Here is a 21,231-nt window from a genome sequence, read left to right on the forward strand (position 1 = left end):
CAGGGACTGTAGTGGTTAAACTGAGATTACCCCTTTCGCACAGATATATCATGTCTCATCCAAACACAGGCAATAACGAAGATGCAGTAAAGTTTCAATAGTTTTTATTTAACACAACTGCAATCTGCAATAAGTTGCATGGGCTGCAATGATTAGGATAATGAACAGTGCAAGAGACAGAATTGTAAAGACAAGAGTCATTATTACAAAGACCCCACCATCTTGCAATAACATGAAAAGGCAATAAGTGTATAATATGTCCTAATACCCTATTATAATAGGCCTAGCCTCGTACCTAAAGGAGAGCTGGGAATGTTAAACCTAATCTGCCAATGCCATGTCCATGAGAGGAGACCCCAACCCTTGATACCTTGGAATGAGGTCTCTATCTCAGACTCCGTAGGGACACGAAGACTGAGTCAGAGTCAAGACGACGTGCAGCATCGATATCAGCAATGGTGGCGATGCCCTCTGGTCGGAATCCCTCTGAATATCTGTCTAAAGTGTGATGTATTTATACAGATCTACTTGGACCCCTGACGTAGGTGTGTTCCCAAACAATAGATAACGGCATGCTTGGGACGGTAATTGATATAAACAATTCCCTGAAAAGCATGAAGAGGGAAAGTCCCTAAATGTGAACACCTACAGTTTGTTTGTCTTTGTCACTTGATTTTGGCGCCTTAACGCGGTGGCACTGATAATGAAAATCATAACAAATGGCGGAAGTATCAACAAGGCGGCCATCTTAGAAGAATTAAATAATTAAATGCAGTAAGACAGAGCAAGCTAAGTAGGTTAAAAGTCACTAGGTGACGGGGACACGAGTCCGCAAGCCAATGGCTAACTTAACTCCTGTTATCCCATTAAAACAAACTAGGATTTACTAGAGTAAAGCATAAAAATAACGCTACCTTATTGTCACTAAAGTCAATAGTCTAATTCCTACCTAGGCTATAATAGAGCACAGCGTGTTAAGCTCTAATTCTGCCCTTCAGCTTCCCCTGGGAAGACATCATCCCCCATACCGAGCAAAGGCCTGAAGTCAGCATAAACAGCTGTAGCGAAGCATTCAGCAATCAGCATACAGTTGTGGTTCTCTGGCTGGAATCTCACTCTAACGCGTAAGGGACAGTGAAGTGTTTTTATAATAAAACAGCTGATGTTCTGAGAAAATGTCCCTACGCAAGGATGTGTGTTTTCTATGAATGTCAGAGACAAAACTTGATAACACGTTCACGGGCAACCTATCTTACTGCAGCCTTGGAAGAAGCACAGAATGAGCAAGAATGTCTTGTTTGAGAACAGAGTGCTGGCCTAGGCAAAAACAGTTAGATAGAGAGAAATAAAACAAGACCGTAAAAGTGGCTATTGTAACAATAATAAAGCGAAGCCAAATAAAATATATTTAGGTTAAAGTGCACAGTGGCAGGCCTAGTACATTAAAATAACGTGCATGGAGCTATTACTAGAAAGGCTACACAACACCCTGAAATGAACAAGAAAAACAAACAACTGAGTGAACACAGAGAATGTTAATATCGGTTCAACTCATACTAGGTTGTGGGGTGATGCTAGTCCTTTTGCTTGCTCTAGTAAATACAACTGAAGTGGTTGGGACGATATACTTTGATGCTTCTGCCTGTCTGTATTTTGCTGCACCATTTCAACAATGTTGTATTTTGGAGTAGTTAAGTAAATAAAAATTATAATAAAAAATATGTTACATACTTAATACTATCATCTGGTAGCACCACTGAGCATAAGGACTGACGATCTTCACTGATTTCAAAGTCCTTAAATATGAATCCCCCCAGAAATAGAGATCTTCCTGATTACCAATGGCAATAGATAAGCTCAAGTACAACAATGGCCTACAGCAGATTTGAGAATGATGTGACTTTCATGAATTCATACCCAGAATGCCATGCAAACCTCAAAGTTTGACTAAACGCATACACTTTCCATACATTCCTGTTAGGCAAAGTTCTAAAATCAGCAGGATTAACACAATTCCTACCAACCAGTGTCCCTCCAGTAAAGATGGAACCCCATGTGTATGGCTAGGCCTATCATCCATGGAATGATAGACCCCAAAGCACAATGTTGAGACTTTCTATTTTCACCTTGGAAATTGTTCCATTTTGGTGATGTGATTAGCGATGATATTTAAGCCTAGGCTCCCCTGACACCCAAGGAAACCTGCTAAACCTAAACTCTTAGGAGAATCCAGCGTGGTGTTACTTGTGTAGATCCCAAGATGATTTCTTACCCACAACGGCCTACAACACTCAAACCTTCAATAAACGTAGGATTTGTTTCTCACATATCTGTGAGGGACTGTTCCAGAGTCTGCGAAGATACAGAAACTTCCAACCATGCACCAGTCCAACATTAATCCACATAAAAATGATCTCCACTTCTGTCACTGGGTCTATCACCCACCACAAGAACAAATGAAAATGTGACTATATGAAGTCACTGTGGTCACCACATGGTCCCTTATTTATTTCATTCCTGTCACAGGCAATGGGCCCTAATGACAGGTAATGTAGGGGAGGAAATGTAGTGATCAGGTGGTCTAAATGACGCATGCAGTGGGGGATGTACCTTCAGATGTAATGTATTTTCGATAGAAATCTGACCCGAAAACACCACTACCAACAACTGATTCCGATGCAGAAAAGTATGGGTCTGATAATATGGGGAAAAACAGCAGAAAACATTTTTTCTAAAAGAAATTCGAACAGTTTTGTCTGGAGAAAATAGGCTGCCAAGGCAGCTTTAATGGAGATGTTTGTTATAAATGAGACACCTTCCGACATTAACACTGCATCATCCTATTATACTAGAAGAGTAAACATTACGATGTGGAGTGGAAATATGTTCATTTACTCAGTTAAGAAATTTTTTTCCTATTTTGCCCATTAATGACACAAACAATTAGTGCCTGTATTTTTTGGTGCTTGTGTTGCAAAAGGATTGACAGAGATTCTTCATTTCTAGGACAGGGTTTCTCATTATGTGATTCTCCAGCAATTATTCTGACTTACATTTTATTGGGACTCATTTGTGGACCAGGTAATGGTAGGTTCTGGGATTCCATCAGCTCTACATATAAGTGTCCCAGTATCGCCAGGTGACAGTACAAGATGTTGTGGTGCTGTTAACCAATACGGTGTTGCTATACATTAGAAAAGAAAAAGAAAACATATACATATATTATGAGAATATATTCAAACCACACCAGAACTGCATTTAGAAATACAATCAAATAAATATTGGTGGACGTTATGCTATAATTTACTCTTGTCTGAAATGGAGATGTTCCCAGTGTTCCCAGGAGCAGTCCACTGTGTGGAACACAGTCTACAGAAGAGAAAAGTCAAATAAGCAGGGTATAATTCTTGATTTTCCATTAGGATGAGAAATATTTTTCCTTTATTTAATACAAATGTATAGGTTTGTTACCCAATTCATTTACAGCTATGGCCTTACATCACCATGATGAGATCTGCTGTTACATGACTTAAGCAAAACTATATATCTATGCAGGATGAGGTGTTCATTGTAGATATGTCTACTTCCCCACATAGCAGGTTAACCAACATGTCCACTTGCTCATACCAGTGACAGATATAGCACTAAAGACTAATCTGACTGGACTCTAAATTGGAGGCAGCTGTCAATGTATGCAACTATGTGGGTTGGAGCTGATGATTCACATATTTTTCCCAATATAGCAAGCGCTTTGACTTTTGGCACGCCACATTAGTATACTACAGTTGTCTCTCTTAGTAGAAGTGGCAAGTATTTCCACGAAGAGCTGCTGCTGCTTTCTTTCACTTTTTTCACAGTGAAATTCTACACTGCAATGAGAAATATAAATGACACCTGCTAAACACGTCTATGTGATGGCTTCCACAAATGGCTGGTGTGAAGAAATACATCAATTTTGTTTCTTTCCCCATTCGTGTTTCTTATGTGGAATTCTGGATTGTTTTACTCTGCAGTGGGCTGAAGTGTTCTAAACAGTCCCTCCCACAAATGCTCTGTGTTATGATTGGGTCCTTGCAGTAGTTCCTCGTTTAGGCCCGTCCTGGCTCTGAAAGGGCACTGGGCTTAGAGTCTTTTTAAATTACTAATAACTCACACCTTACAGATCAGTACTAATAGTACAGGGAAAACTATTTTAGTGCTGGGGGGGTCAGCTCTCTCTTTCAGCAGCTCGCATATTCTGAAGAAAATTTGAGTCTTTGCTGCATGTCTGTTAAAGAAAATGTTATATAACTTTATATTTGTTAATCTTAGGCTTGATACCTCATTCGATAGATCACAATGTCTCCTCTTCAAAACCCTATCCCTTTAATATAACATGACCTAATCTCCAACAGCTTATCTATCTCACCAACCATTCACCTGAAACCACACAGCACCCACTAATGATCACATCTACCTGGTATTAATACATCACAAAGTAACTGGAGTAAATGCATGTGCGTTTTTCTTGAGAGCACATGACTAATTGCAATAACCAATAATAACCACTAGATTAACCCCTAATGTTGGGTTCCGGAATAGGGTCTTACTTGCTGTAAAGCACTCCACCGCCTCATCAGGGTTAGTAGGCCCAATATAAATCCAATTAATTTGCAACTAAAATATTCAGAACAGCAGTGAGTAGGCAAGTGAGGGCTTATGCTTTTTACATCATGTACCACAAGGGTCTCTTTCTATAGTATGCGGATAAGTAGTAGAATTAATGCATTAGTAGAATGTAGAATTGTGAAGTGGTTCTAGAATGGCAGCATGAGCAGACACTTCGGTGCTGCAGTGCAAGGAGAAGTTTGTGGGTCCTTACAAGGAATAAATCTTCCCGTCTTCATAAAAATTGTACTTCAAGATATCTTCATTTTTGTGAGAACTCTTACTACAGTTTCTCAAAATAATGTCCAGAAATTATATAAAATGAGCCATCATGTCTTACTTGGGGAGAGAAGCAGTTCTTGATGTAATTGCAACAATGTTGCTACCAATAACAGACATAGCCACAAACAACACAGTCAAATAGTCTTGGCCTGCAGACAGGCTGTTTGACTGCAACATATGATGAAATTCAGGTAAATGACAAAAAACATTTAGAACCAAATCCTCATGGAGACTTTTTGGTTCTATTAAGTGTATTAACTATAGCTGAATGTGAACAGAATATTCACACTATGACTTGTCGCCTTACTTCATAATTTTCACATTCTGTGCATAAATATAATCACTACTATTCTTTTTCCACTGGCAATATAATTTTGATACATATGTTCCACTAAATTTGCCTTTAAATAATGTCTTTTAAAAATAATACTGTGGATTAATTGTGTGTACTGGCTTTGTCGAAAGAGTTACTACAAATCACAACAAATAAATCAAATACCTATATAGTGTCTGAAATGTTTGTTATGTGTTTAGCATGCATTCTCTACAGGTACGTTTGGGTGGGAAACATGAGTCATAACTTGGCTGATCTCACAGCTCAAGCTGGTAAAATGGTCTACTTATGCTTACCTGAGTGATATAAGGAAGTCTACTGGGTCATGCTCAAAGTAGATTTAGATACTTTAACCACCACACTGAATTAAAAGTAGATATAAACATACAAGCAATTTTGCACAGGTTTGCTGCAGTCCCAATTGGGAATTTACATGGAGAATAAAAATTAATGAAGGAGTCTGCCAGGACTGCGTGCTGGCTCTAACTTTAGTCCTTCTTTTTATCAATGAATGCGTAGAATTTTTGAAAAACAGCGAGAATGACTCTGCAGCATTAGCAGGGGTCTCAGTGCCGGCGATCATTTTTGTGATAGCACTCTGCTAACTTTCAAAACATATAGAGTGCTCCAGGTCTTAACTGAGAGATTCAATCTATTTTGTAATAACCATGGGCTACGGATAAACCCACAAAAAACTACATTTATGGTACTCAACCCAAACACATTGTAACGGCACAGGATAACTCTGGGTGGTAGCAAGCTTGAAATATTGAAGGAATTTGATTATTTGGCCATTATATTGTTCGCCAATGATTCTGGTGTGACTAAATAGCAAAGAGTAGTTTTTTTGTAAAACCATAGGGCTACCGCAATAATCAGATTCTCTAGGAGAGCTTTGACCCAACGAGTCTCCCCAGCCATAGAGGTCTGTAGCGTGCAGGCAGTCAATGGGGCTCTTTATGGAGCAGAACTGTGGGGGTACTGTGGAGACGGAGGGCCCGCAACGGCTAAGAACAATTTTATAAGATCACTGCTCAGGGTGCTGCAGAGCACTCCGATGTTACCCCTGTGCTTCGTTCTCACCTTGAACCAAATAACAGAGTTTGTCAAGCTTAAGCACATCTTATATTGGGTTAGAATCTGGACCATCAAAGAGGTACACTAATTTAGACCTGGGCTGCACGATGTCATTAGTAGATCGAAAGCAACCAACATCCTCTGGGATAAAGTATGTTACGGCATCATTATTTAACTATGGGCTGGGTGGGTACTGGTCAAATTCAGCATCCCTCCATCTAGTACTCCCTCAATTGTCAAGGAAATATTTTGTTACTGTTCTCAGGAAAATCTAATGAACTCTTCTACCTTACAAACTCCTTTCTAAATGTAAAATATGAGTATAAATTTGAAGAATTTTTAGATTATCTCAAACCGCCCATCTGTTAAAAACTGTATGTGCAATTTAGACTGGACACTCTCCCTTTGTCATTCCATATGATCGGATGGTCTGCCTCTGACTCCTGCATATAACATTACCTATGTAAAGGAGGAGCAAATATTTTTTTTTTGCCATGCATATAAGAAACCTAAATTAAACTGGATCAAACCGCATTTTCTAAATCTGGGAGTTTGGCATTTCTGGGAGGCACTGAGGATATGTAAAACTGATACTGGTCCTTTTGTCGTACATGTGTCTACATTCCCGCAAGCAATCTGGCCTAAAAAAATGAAATTACTGAAAACTGTGAAAGCCCATTGCAGTAATATTGTTGCAAGTAATATCCACTTTCTTTTTTGATTACATGATGGTCTATCCAAGCAGTATGGCCTATACAATATGCTCTGTTCTAACGATTGTATTTTACCTCAGTAGGTATAACTGTTAATCTTGATGGATTTTTAATTATACGAACTAACAATAAATGAAATGAAAATGAAATGAATTAAAAGTAGGACTGTTGGAATAGGAACGTTTTACATCTTGTTTTTGGCCATTCAACAAAGATACACAAAAATCTCGTTTTGGCCTACTTGCTTCACTTCACGTGCACCCTCATTGTAGGGATTTGGCATGGGCAGCACAGCAAATCACATCGCTGCTCTGTCCTATACCAAAGTGAAAGCATTTATGCAATACAGTGCATTGCTGTCCTCCCCCCTGCGCTGGCACCGTTTCTGCAGCCTATTGTCAGTGCAGGCAGGACCCTGTGTTGTCAGCAGGATTGTTTTTGTGCAGGAAAGGGCAGCTTCCAGCACAAAAACAATCCTGAAAGTTATTTTTTCTCTTTCAATGCATGGAAATTAGGAGAAATAAAGTTATTTCTCCTCGTTATTTTGCCTTGTTACGCCTCAACTTGGAAGGCATAAGGTTTTGGCACATCCCCAGGTTTACATGGTTTTGTAAATCTGGGGAAACATTAAAATCCATTGGTGTTGTGTGGGAACAGCAACGCCCATGGAACACCTCCCGAGGTCAGAGTATGGCGAAGAAGTGATTTGACCTGCCTTGCTTTATTCCATATCTATGAGGCCATTCAAAGCCATGCAAAGTGGCTTTACGTGGCCTAACAGATATGATTTTGTAGTTTACGCCTCAGGATTGTCACAGAAAGTGACGCTCTGGCGGTGCAAGGGGCTCATAAATATGCCACTTGGTTCCTTGTTTGGAACAACAGAAGGAGGAGGATTCTCCTTGTATATTGTGAACATTATTTATATTGTCTGCAAGGGGTGCATTGGAAGAATATGTACATCCATTTAAGTTTGATCAAACAGGAATTTGTCCACTAGATCTTTCCAATCAACATAAACATGTGGCAGTAAAAAGTCTTCCTTGCTTAGTCAGAGATTTTCCATAAGATCATCACCATGAAAGATCCAACCAACAGGTTTGACAACTTCAAGCTGGAGTGCCAGGTCAAGGTGGAATGGTCTACGTCTGGGTTTCAAGCTCTGGGTTTCAAGCATCAGTAACATGGAATGCACACAATTTCAGGAGCATGGCTCGCAATATTACCTAAGAAACTGGATCACCATGACCTTGAGCCACCCACAAACTGGATTTAGCACTGCCTAGAAGCCACTATATGTAGAAACAACCCACTGAAATGTAATTGAAAACGAAAGACTTTGCATGTCAGTAGTAAATCCAAACCTTGAAGCCTAAAAAACCGAGCATATGCTGTTTCTGGGTAATTTTAAAATCCTTTTTTTAACATTAAACTCTGTGAACCGCATTTATATTTTTTGGACTTTTTAATTTTTTCCTTGCCATCTTTTAATAGCTTGAAAAATGCCTTATTCTTAATTGTCAAATTATTTTTTTATCTTTTTAATCTAACTTCAGTGTTGACATTACAATTCTTTATTTCTTAACTCTATTACCTGGTCCTATTTTTAGACATGCTGTGCTGTGTTAGATTGAACGTCTCAGCCAATTTCATTTGGTAGTGCTTTGCTGGTCTGGCCCACGACCTGTAGTTAGGACTGAGCGGCACAGTACGAATCACTGATTTCTGATGGAGGCAACGTTTCCTACAGGCTGTTTCTCCTTCAAAACATACAACCGTGTCTTCAAATTTAGCAGCATTTCTTTGATTAAATCTCAAGGCAATCTAATTTCCACCTGATTAAGGCTTGGCTGCTAGTTTGTTGTGAAAGAAATGTATTTAATATAAAGTTATGAAGTTATGATTTGAGGTGCCAGTACATTATACTTGATGATTAGAGGTCCAAGAGGTTTGCGGTGAATGTGGATGAAAATAATTGAGATGAATTGTACTAGGCTAAGATGTGGAATACATGTTCCCCAATTTCACAGGAAACATGTGCCCATGTTTTCTGCATTTCAGCCTAAAAAATGCTGTCAAATTTAGATTCACCCCTCCACTGGAGGATCACAATGAATTGGGTTCCACCAGCCCATTCTACTGTGAGCAGAAACCAAATTACATGTTTTAGTCTTTTAATAGACTTATAAAAGACCAGAGTCCCAGAAAAAATACTTTCACAAATCAACATTTTCCCATGAACAATAAAATGGAGATAGATGATTGGTACGTATCTCCCATAGGTTCTCTGAAGTCCCTTGTTTAGAAAATGCAATTGCAAAATCTCTTCTGACACTAGACTATTCTTGGTTTAACCGGTGTAGAGGTGCTTATTAGCTTTTTAATGGGTATGAGTGGGTCTTTCTCTGCCTATGAGTGCATCAGTCACCTCTATGAGAGAGGAGAAAGTACAGGCAAGGTCTTGCGATAAGTTACACAACCTTCAGATAACCCACCAACCAATCTAAGAGGTGGTGACCCATCACGCTGTATTTGATGCTTCTTTCAGTCAGTCAGGTTTTTTCGCATCTGAACTACATTTGCGTAACAGGCAGAGTTTATGCCAAATCATACAACGTTTTTAGCTGAATCTTAATCATGCCATTGCATAGGTTTTTCAGATTATTCCATGCCATTAGTTTGCCTCTATTCCAGTCCTGGGCTGCTTTAAAAAAAAATGCTGCTGACTCTAGGTGTTGTCCTGTTTGACTTCACTTGAACAAAGTGGACAAACTGTCCTGAAAACAATGGATGGTCAAATAAAAGGACATGACTAGAACAGTTGTGTCTTAGTGACATGGAGTCACTTTGTACATTCTGCTTCTGGGTTATCAGTTCCTCCCTTAGATCTCTATTCTCCCCCTTAAACCGATAACTGAATGAAAGGATTTTATACAAAAGCCTCAAAAAGACAATTGGTATGAATAGGTACATGAGGCATTTGGATCAGGTTGTGTGAGAAGGGTTGATGGTAGAGGATACACTAGGTGAAGGAAAGGTTTCATAGTGCCATTCATCTAGTACTCCCTCAATTGTCAAGGAAATATTTTGTTACTGTTCTCAGGAAAATCTAATGAATTCTTCTACCTTACAAACTCCTTTCTAAATGTAAAATATGATTATACATTTGAAGAATTTTTAGATTATCTCAAACCAAAGGTGAAGGAAAGGTTTCAGAGTGCTGGGGATTGAGTTTAGGCAGAAGGAAGAGAATAGCTAATGCAAAAAGGTGAGAAATAAAAAAAGACTAAACAGTGACATCAGAGGGAGACAGACTTAAGATATATTATATATACTTTTTTATGTAATGGAATTAGGCACTACCTCAGGATAGAGAAATTCAAAACTCTTGTGGTCACAAAGCCCGCAATTGCATAATCACAGGTTTAGTGGCTACAATAGAGTGGATTGGATTGTATAGAATGTACTTTGCAATCAGGAAAAGTATTTCAGAAGCACTAACTACATTTTGCAACCACTTCCAAAATCCAAATAGGAGGTATGAAAGATGTATTACTCCTCTCTTTGTGAAAGGCATGTATCAATGCTTCATGGCTGCAATTCCATTTGCAAATCATTGATAAGCTACTGATGACGAGTTGGTGTTGTCATAGATTTACAAAGGGTTAAACAGTCCCAGTGGGGCACCTTCGCCTTTGGTAATCATTGTGACAGCCTTCGGGTGGAGCATACAGTGTTCCAGGGGTAACTACATGCTCCTCCCGATGTCTTCCCTAAATGAAAATGTTATTTTCAAGCAGCACCTGCCCCTTTAAGGGACACTGGCTTCTTTTAAAAAAAATACACATGCTTCTTTAAAAAATATATATATATTCTAAGAAATGCAAACACAGAGATAGTGGTCTGCTGTTCCTATTAGGCGTTGCATTCTTTAGCTTTGTTGGGGATGCAGAAAGCTTCCTGTCTAATTAATATTCATTAGGTAGGAGTGTTGTGACTTGCAAGTTCACCATTTGTACTGTGATCAGTCACAGCATTAAATAAAGTCCAAGTTGTAATGATCACTGTAGCAGCAGACAAACAAGAGAAATGACACATGACACAACAGGAGGTAAACCTATACATTTGGGGTAACACTAACGTTTTAGGGCAAAACAAGCATCCAAATACTAAAACAATTTATTCATTTTAAAAACATCTCATTAAAAAAACGCACCTTTAACAATGACAGTAAAGATGTGGTGCGTGGACCCCAGGGGATTCTTTGTCGTGCATTTGTAATTTCCTGCGTCTGCCTGTGAGACATCAATTATTTTAAGGGTTTTGCCAAAATTTTCATAGAAGGTCCTTTTGCTGGGCAATTCTCCAGCTTCTTTAGTCCAGAGGATCTCTGGAGTCGGCCTACAAACATAAGAAAGTACACTTCTGAAAAAAATGAATGATTATCAAAGTAGATGTAGAAAGATTGAATGCTTCACAAATTGACCTTGTGCGAGTACAAAGTAGAATGTAATGAGCTAGTTACACTAAAAATACAGTGTTATGTTTGCTGCAGACATTTACTCACCAAACGTCTGTCTCTAGCAGATGAGAGTTCCTTTTAGAGTGCTACTATTTTTTTTATTTAAGCAGCGTATGTAAAAAGTCTCACTGCAGCGCCACAGAAATGTACTTAACAATACCAATACGTTATACCATATGTTCTTCCCCCAATTTGAAGGGCTAAACTTCTACTTGGAGATAATCAATGCACTAAATAAATTCCAAGGCCCAGGGTATCGGATTGCACTGGGTGCTATAATTATCTCATCTAACTCCAGAGCACTTGTAATCATGGCCTTAGAATATGAAATGGAACAAAATTGTTTGTACAGGGAACGTGAATGGTGTTTTTGTGTCAGGTTGCATCACCTGCTCCCACCCCAAAGAGTATACCTACTTGGCTTCATGCTACTGCCTAAAGGTGACGGTCATATGTTTGCAATACATTTTTTATTAAATTTACTATAGTATTTCTTTGCCGCCCAACACTTAAACCTGGGGGTCAAAAGCGGTACTGGTTGGTGACCATTAAAAGTGGCGGGCGTAGTCCTTGGCTTGAATTCCAGTGAGCGAGTTTGACTTCTTCTAGGAGGATTGAGGTGAGTTCGCTCACACTCCCTAGTAGTCAGTCTTACTCTCTCATTCATTATCTTTCAGTCTCCTTCACTTACTCTCATTCATAGGTGCACCCACTTTTACTTACTCTAACTCAGTTTCACTGACCCATACAGTCTCATTTATTCTCACTAACCCACTCAGTCTCATTCATTCTTAATTACACTCACTCAGTCCCACTGATTCTCATTCCTTCGGATTCACCAAGTCTCACTCTGACTCAATCTCACCGTGATTTACGCATTCTCACTTAGTGTCACTCAGTTTCACTGAGTCTCATTCATTCTCTCCGTCCCTGTTATGTTATGTGTTATGTTATGTCGAGCACCTGCACAAACAATTACAGAGGAGTGTTTCACAGTAACAATCACTACTTCTTCAATGTTTACCGACTCATAAGGTTCAGCAGACTGGCATGGAATCTTGTAGGTGTCTCTTTGAAACCAGGGAGACTGGTCAGTTGTATTTTCTTCAGTTCGAGGAGGGTGTTACCAAGATACCTTCGGAAGTGGATGGACCCAAGACTTTGGGCCTCATTATGACCCTGGCAGTCACCAGACCGCCAGGGGTCACGGTCAGACTGCCGCCAAAGTGGCAGTCTGACCGCGACATTACGACCGTGGCGAAAGCACCATGGTCGGACTGCCGGTACCGCCAGGTTGCCACCAGTCGACAGCCTGGCGGTCTAGGTGGTTGTAATGCACCAGAGCAGCACTGCTTGCAGCGCTGCCCTGGGGATTACGAATCCCTTTTCCACCAGCCTTTGCATGGCGGGCGGAAAGGGGGTGCCTGGGGCCCCATGTGCCTATGCATTTAGCATTGGCAGTGCAAGGGCCCCAATGGAGAGCCCCGTCGCACTTTCCACTACCCGCCACATCGCCACATTGGCGCTGGCTCGATTATGAGCCAGTGTCAATGTTAAGGCCCTGTTCACCGCAGGGCCGGCGGGTGGAAACACTGTTTCCACCCGCCGGCCCTGCGAGTGAACTCCTAATAGGGTCGCAGTGTTCTAGCCACAAAGGAGGCCTGATGGCAGTACGAGTTTGGCGCAAACTCGTAATGAGGGCCTTTGTCCCTGTGGGCTGTAGCCAAAGGGCTGTTTTCAATGCTGGAAAGGATGCTATGGGTCAACCTAAAAGCTCATACTTATTCTTGTAGCCACCTGAAGCCTGAGGCTGGTTTGAATTTTTGCCAGGGGTGATTTCGGTTCACAGTGTGGATGGGCCTGTTGTTTCTGAAAGACTGGTAGAGATGAACGGAGTGTGCCAAGTATCAGGCTGCAATACTCTTCCCCAACTCTACCAGCCTTTCACATAGGCCAATGCTCGGTGAAGTCTCCAGCGTTCCCTACCAACCAGCCCACCGTGATTTCAATGAAACTATGACAGGAGCACATAATTATAAACCTCATCTGTTGCAAGACAACTGGCTCTCTATTTTAACTAGCAGGTATTGTTTTCTGCCCAGTCCTTAACCTTAACAGCTTTGGCTCTCTGTTGACAATGAGCACATTGTAATGTTTATTTGTGTGTTGTCTAATATTCTGAAGCTTTAACGACTTTGTGTGAAAGCACGCCTCTGCCCACAGGCACCTATATACTCTGGCAGGTTTATAAATGGGGAAGAGGCTAAGCAGTAATTCTAACATTCTTTCACAATGTGAGTGTTTTAGACTTTTTCATCCTTGGCATGGTCTCCCTTAACTTTTTGCCTCTGTTCCCCAGCTTGTTGATGTGTGCTGGACTCTGATTGTACTGTTTTTGTTACTCTGGGCACTTTACCTCTGCTAACCAGTGCTAAAGTGCAAGTGCTCCTTTACAAAATGTGTATGTAATTGGCTTATCCATGATTGGCATATTTGATTTGCTAGTAAGTCCCTAGTAAAGTTCACTAGAGGTGCCAGGGCCTGTAAATCAAAATGCTACTAATGGGCCTGCAGGACTGGTTGTGACACCCATATAAGTAGCTCTGTAATCATGTCCCAGACCTGACACTGTCTGTGTCTGCGGTTTTAACTGTAAATTCGACTTGGCAAGTGTACCCACTTGCCAGGCCTAAACCTTCCCTTTTCTTACATGTCAGACAACCCTACGGTAGGCCCTAGGTAGCCCCAAGGGCAGGGTGAAGTGTATGGTTAATGCAGGACATATAGTAATGTGTTTTATATGTCCTAACGGTGAAATATTGCTACATTTGTTTTTCACTGTTGCAAGGCCTGTCCCTCTAATAGGTTAACATGGGGGCTACCTTTAAATCTGATTAAAGTGTAGATTCCCTTTGGGAGCGGACAGACATGTGGAGTTTGGGTTCTCTGAGCTGGCAATTTAAAAATACATCTTTTAGTAAAGTTGATTTTAAAATTGTGTGTTTGAAAATGCCACTTTTAGAAAGTGAGCATTTTCTTGCTTATACCATTTCTGTGACTCTGCCTGTTTGTGGATTCCCTGTCTGGGTCAGTTTGAGAGTTGGGCTGGTTTCACCTCACACTAGACAGTGACACAAAAGGAGCTGAGGTGTGGTTTGCATTTCCTGAGGAGCCATCTGTGCTAGGAGGGAGGGGAGGAGTGGTCACTCACACCTGAAAGGGCTGAGCCTGCCCTCACACAATACAGTCTCCAACCCCCTAGTGAGTGTCTGGGACCTGGCCTGGGCAAGGCAGGATTTCACATTCAAAAGAGACTTTACTTTGAAGTAGGCCTACTTCAAGGAGAAATTGGGTATAAGAAGGGCACCCAAAACCACAGACTTTAGAACACTTCTGGAAACAAGAGGAACCTCTGCCTGGAGAATTGCTGAAGAGCTGAGGAAGAAGAGCTGCCCTGCCTGTGACTGTGCTTGGTGGAGCTATCCTGCAATTGCTGCTTCTGCCAGAGTAAGAGGGCAAAGACTGGACTTTGTGTGCCTTCCATTTGATAAGAACTCTCCAAGGGCTTGATTTAGAGCTTGCCTCCTGTTGTTTGAAGTCTCAGGCACAGCAAAGACTTTTCTCTGCCAGCACCTGGAGTGCCTGGAGAGACTCTTACTCTGCCCTGTGGTTCCCATCCAGTTCCTGGGACCCCGAAAGGAGAAGCTGGCAGCCTAAGAGGAGGAAATCCACGCACAGAGCGCTGTGCGGGGAAAAGATCGAAAATCGACACTCGCCGGAAACGCGACCAAAGAATCGACGCACGGAGCTGGAGAAATGACGCGCAGCATCGTTGACGGAGGCTGGGAGATCGCAACCCGCGCTGCATGGTTTTCAGATCATTATGCAGCAGGATTTCCGATGCAAGTACCACTGGGCGTGTAAAAACAACGCAAGGCCTGCCTGGACCTGAGAGTGCTGACCGGATCTACGCATCGCTCTCCTGCAGAGAGAAGGAACGACGCGCCCAACCCGACGAAAGGAGAAACGCCGCAAGGTCCCGCTCGTGAGTGGAATCGACGCATCGCAAGCCCTTTTTGACGCACACTCACCCGTGCTGGGTTATTTTTGAAGCGTCCAAGGAACATTTTCACGCTAACAGTGTTAGTGTGTGTTTTAAACCACATAAAGACTCTTTTTGCTTTTTAACTTATAACTTATAACTTGACTTGTGTACTGTAGATTTTTGTCGTTTTGGTCTTGTTTTGTTTAGATAAATATTTCCTATTTTTTTAAACCTGTGTTGTGTCATTTTGTAGTGTTTTCATTAAGTTACTGTGTGTGTTGGTACAAATACTTTACACCTAGCACTCTGAAGTTAAGCCTACTGCTCTGCCAAGCTACCAAGGGGGTAAGCGGGGTTAGCTGAGGGTGATTCTCTTTTACCCTGACTAGAGTGAGGGTCCTTGCTTGAACAGGGGGTAACCTGACTGTCAACCAAAGACCCCATTTCTAACAGAGTGTTAGAGCTTTTCAAAGTTGCTGCAGCCTGTTGGAGAGGAGAGACATATAAGATATAAGAAACAGATATTTACATTTTGTTCTACAGAATGGCACTCAGAAGTTTCACCTTACTTGGTTTTTAAATTTTTCAACAACATGTTGCTAGGGTAATCTTGCTGGCTGAGGTCATGTTAGATCACAGTCTTGACTCACAGCAGGGATGCAATGCAACCTTGATTTATTGTCTTCAATCAGAATTGTACTCCTCTGGGGCTCAAAGCCCTGCGATTCCAAACATACAATGTAAATGTGATCTGGCATGGAGTTTTCAGGGTCTGTGACACTGAGTTACAAGTACTTTACCCTACCCTATGACACAATTGTATAGGCTGTGGTAAAGGAAGTTGAGTGACAGAAAGAGGTGCAACAACTACAAAGTTGGAAAAGACAAGCTCAACCTCAGCATTCTGTGCAAACAGGGCTGATGATGTACACGTCCAGGTTTTCACTAAAATGTGACTCTGCTTTGGGTCATCAATGTACAGTCTCGGAGGACCCCAGAGTACTGCATGCCAGGGATGGCACCATGTCAGCCTGTATGCTGCTTAAATTGTACAACAACCAGAACGATCTCAATGGCACATGCGCACTAGCGCACCTGCCTAAGGCAAACTGCCTCCCTGCCTGACATCCGTGCTAGTCAACGTCACATCAGGCAGGCTAAGACACTGCTTTCTAAAAGAAATGTAGATGGTAATTGCTTTTTGCAATTACCATCCACATAGCTTTTAAATTTAGAAGAGCGGTGTGCCCCTCCGCCCAACTACAGAAACCACCCTTGGAAAGATACACCGTCATAGCGTCTTTCATTTTCAAAGTGCTTCAGGTCCTCAAACCCAGCTTTAGGCAGCTGTGGGAAATATCTCCTTCAACCAATCAGATTTTAATATTTCTGAAATGTTGGGTCTATGGAAAGTCTGCAAACCCGCTTTCAAAGACCTCCATGAGTTAACAGTCCACATAGCTCTTTAGTTTTACACTTTACAGTCCAACAAATGTGTTTCCTGCTAAATTCTCGAAAACTACTGGACAGATTTTTGGTATGTCATTCTGTAAATTTAGATTTGTAGTTTATTGCTTTTAACTGGGCAACAGACCCCTGCTGCTTGTGGTTAAACGTTCTTAAATCCATGTCAAAATCTGTCTCAGTTGCTGATCTAAAGTTTCAAGTTTTTTACAATAAGAACAAAAATACCAGTAACTCACAATCCTTCCGCTATGCACTCCAAAAGAAGCACTTGCTTCCTCAGCACCGTTTTTTTCCTGCTGCTACGTGGTGGTGTTAAGAAGGTAGGGCATCTTTCTCTTGCGGGGCTATCTGTAAAACAAAAAAAAATGCAGAAAATATTTGTACACCAAATGTTAGGTTCACCACACAACCCTCCCTTTTTCAAAGGAAGTAAAAGAAAAATGACCCTTAAAAAAGATGCAATGCTGATGGTTCTATTTGAAATGTAGAAAAATCTATGTCAATGAAGGCATGCAGAGAAATTATTCCAAGTTGTACTGTGCTATTGTACCTATGCTACCGTCAGAACATGTCCATGTCAGTCAGGTATCAGAACTTAATCAGTGGCATAATAAAAGCCCCTGCAGAACAGGAGGCATCCACGCCCTTCGGGGTCCCCATACTTTTAAGGCAGCCCCCATTCAGTCCAACACCATTAGATATCTGTGAGACAGTGAAAGTTTGGGGCCCCTCATCACATTCTGCAAAGAAGCCCCATAATTTTGTGTTACGTCACTGAATTTAATTCATGACACATCACATCTATACTGCCAAACATGTTTGCTAACCAAGGGCCACATGTATCAAGCCTCTTTGCATTCGCAAACGGTGCGAATGCCCATTTGAGAATGCAAAAGTGCCTTTCAGTATGTATGAAGGGCATTGGTAATGCAATTTTAAGGAATCGCTAAAATAGTGATTCCTTAAAATGGCAAGCCCGTTTAGAGAATCGCAAATTGCGATTCTCTAAATAGGAAATCGCAAATAAAGAATCCTTATTTGCGATTTCTTAAGCACATGTATGAAGCTTTTCCTTAATGCGAATTGGGCATTAAGGAATCACAATTACCACCAAGTAAAACTTGGTGGTAACCATGTCAAATTGTAAAAAATGCATTAAAAATGCATTTTTAAAATTGACATGTAACGCACACATGCCCCTTTGGCACGAGTGTGCCTTACATGTCCTAAAATATTTTTTTGGGATGCAGCAGAGGGGGCCTTAGGCCCCCAGCACCCTGGGGTTTTGCATTTCCTAAATTGCGAATTCCAGTTCGGAATTCGCAATTTGGGAAGTGCAAAAAATTTGCAAATATGGGCCTACAGGCCCATAGGTGCGAATGGGGTCAGTATCGCAATTTGCGATTCGGTAATAGCATTTGTGATTTTTAAGAAGTCGCTATTACCGAATCGCAAATATGATACATACCATTTTATGAATCAGAAATAGCGATTTCTTAAAAATCGCTATTACCGAATCGCAAAAGGGTTAGATGATACATCTGGGCCCAAATCTGGTAGAAGGGTAGAAGAGAGCGGGCTGGGGCTCAAAGCTATGTTTCAAATTGACATCAAGTCAGTCAAGTTGTAGCGATACATGGAAATTCTTGAAATCTCTTGGAACATATCAAAACATTTTGGAATGATCAATTCTGCCTATGTCGCAGCTTAAGGTATTTTACTTTCATGTTCACATTAGCAAATGCAACCGAAAACAGAGTGGTGTTGTTAACTTTCGATCTTCTTGTCAACGAGGGAGCTTTGTACACATTGATTTCTACTTAAAAGAGCATGCCAAATTATTTACGTATCTAAATGCAATCAAAATGGCAAATTAGGTAAGCACCTAAATTTATTATAGTCCCACTTTTCTACTCTACTTTTATTCTTCAAATTAGGTTCAACACAACTGATATACCTCAAATATATGGAGCCCTGATGCAACAGAAAGGAAAGCCAGGGCAAGAGTTATCATGTGCAGGTTCTCAATTATTCTACCTCCCTCCAAAGGCAACGTTAGTGAATTAAGTGTACCCCTTTATTCCTTCATGTGTGTTAGTGATGGTGTTGACCTCAGTTCCCAAAACAGGAATTGGCAAAGAGCAAGGGAAGCATGTTGCATGCCTCCTCAATATCTGAGCGTCCAGGGGAACATTTTCCATAACCTGAACTGCATCACAGTCAAACCCGAGTAAGACCTTCACCGTCCGATAGTACTGGCATCAAGACTGAGGGAGAGGATTAAAGTCTGATGCATGACAACTGGCTGAGCTTTTTGTAATTTAATAACGCAACATAAGCCTGGTGAGGGCTGACATTGGTTCAGGTTCAGATGCGCTGCATTGGAGTTGTATGCGGCAGAGTCAGAAACTATTCTGGCACAGAAAGGACAATCCTATACCCAAAAGCCAAGATGAAAAGCTGAACCAGCAGCGCATGGCCCCGGGAGAAGGTCCCACGGGGTCAGTTGGCAACAGGGCAGGGCCCATTGGCTGAAGGTCAACTGGGGCTTGAATGCACACTAGAGGGAGCTGGGAGAATCTGATAGAGTTGCAGCATGACCTTCTTAAAGGCTGCAATTTACTGCAGGATTGATGATGGCCTAAGGAATTTCGGGCCAGTTGTGTGAACAAATCAGAGTCCAAAGACAATTGTGGAGTATGATCTTTCGAGTAATGTCCCTGTTCCATCTCACCTGGATAAAGTCCCACTTAGCTTTCTTGCATTTGTGGCACATTTTCAATTTCAGCTCCCCGGAAGACTTTGAGAGGTAACAGGACTTTGCATTAGACCTGTCTCTTGAACAAGATAGTGAGCAGCCCCATGCTTTGGGATAGTAGGAGGACGTATGTTCCAAAGGCAACCTAATATTTTGTTTGGCAATGTTGAGTTTTGCCATCTCCTTCTGAGTTGCATTCGGGTGCATAAGGACATGCATGACTTCGAGTTGTGACCACAAACCCAGCACTAGAGGCACATGTCACATGGGTTAGTGACCAAAATCTGCTGTCATCTTCAGGGAAGACAACTTCCTAGCACAATGTAGATGAAATCTGGAAGTCATCAGAAGAAGAATGAAAGTTGAGAACAGAACTACATATTCACATCGAAGGACATAGAAAGAAAGGAACTGACTTCAGCTTGCAGGATGGTGCTTATTTCAGCTCCGTAACTTCCAGAGCAGTACAGAGTCACAGCAGAGCCACAAGGTGCCAGCTACTGGTATGCAGGAGCTCTGCTGAAAAATTCTGAAGATCAAGTCTGGCACCTAGGGATAGCCTAAATGTGAGGAACCTGGGGCTACTTCAGAAAGGTATAGTGTGCTGAATATGTAATTTAGGCTTGTTACTGCTGTTACTAATTCAGTCAGGCATGTGGTCTACACCTTATCTTGACTGGTCAAATAACCAGCTACTCCAGACTTAATCAATTTATTTGTCTCTTCAGCAAGGTACACCATGTATATCAGCCCAATGGGAAACATATCTAGACAAACATCACTGGTTTTCCTCAATATGAGATTCTGGTACTACTACTAGAACTACTATTGAGTGCATTTATAAAACATGCTCAACTGCACCTGAACTTTTGGAAAGCATTGCCTTCAAATTAGGCTTAAAAGCACAAGAAGTGTTGCTAGATCCAAAGGAAAAGAATGCATAAGACATATTTTTGAGCCTGTTTAAAAGGGGCACGGACGCATATAAGCTTCCGATTCGCATCTGCAAGAGAGTATGTAGGAACATAGAGAATGAAATACTAAGTTAGATACAAGGATTAAGTTCCGTTCCGTTTTTGTTGCATTCAATCATCTGGTTTAGAGGGAATGTATTGCTGCAGCTCAAATGGACCATTGCATTCTTTATTAATTCTAATTTATGAAGCAGATAGGTTTCTGATCCTGCATGCACCGTACTGCAGCAGTCTTTGTATGAACGGCTATATATTCATTAGCAAAAGGTTTTAGGTGTGCTGAATGAAATAGGGTTGCAGTACCTTAATTTGTAACAATGAAAAAAACGCTTATACACCACCCTAAATGACAGTTCATTTTAAATACAGGCACCCAGAAAATGTCAAGTTCTCCACTTCTCCAAGGCCAGAA

The 21,231-nt window shown here is 41.2% G+C and overlaps 1 long non-coding RNA gene across 1 annotated transcript; it reads right to left on the reverse strand.

Moving 5' to 3' along the window:
* Nucleotides 1–3,084: 3,084 nt before the first annotated feature.
* LOC138287895 (uncharacterized) lies at nt 3,085–17,443 on the reverse strand. Its single transcript, XR_011202297.1, has 3 exons — nt 17,324–17,443; nt 11,270–11,454; nt 3,085–3,184 (listed from the first exon to the last, which is right to left on the reverse strand). It is a non-coding gene; the product is annotated as an uncharacterized lncRNA (long non-coding RNA).
* Between the last annotated feature and the right edge of the window lie 3,788 nt (nt 17,444–21,231).

Source organism: Pleurodeles waltl, chromosome 4_1, assembly GCF_031143425.1.
Source record: "Pleurodeles waltl isolate 20211129_DDA chromosome 4_1, aPleWal1.hap1.20221129, whole genome shotgun sequence".
NCBI classification, from domain to species: domain Eukaryota; kingdom Metazoa; phylum Chordata; class Amphibia; order Caudata; family Salamandridae; genus Pleurodeles; species Pleurodeles waltl.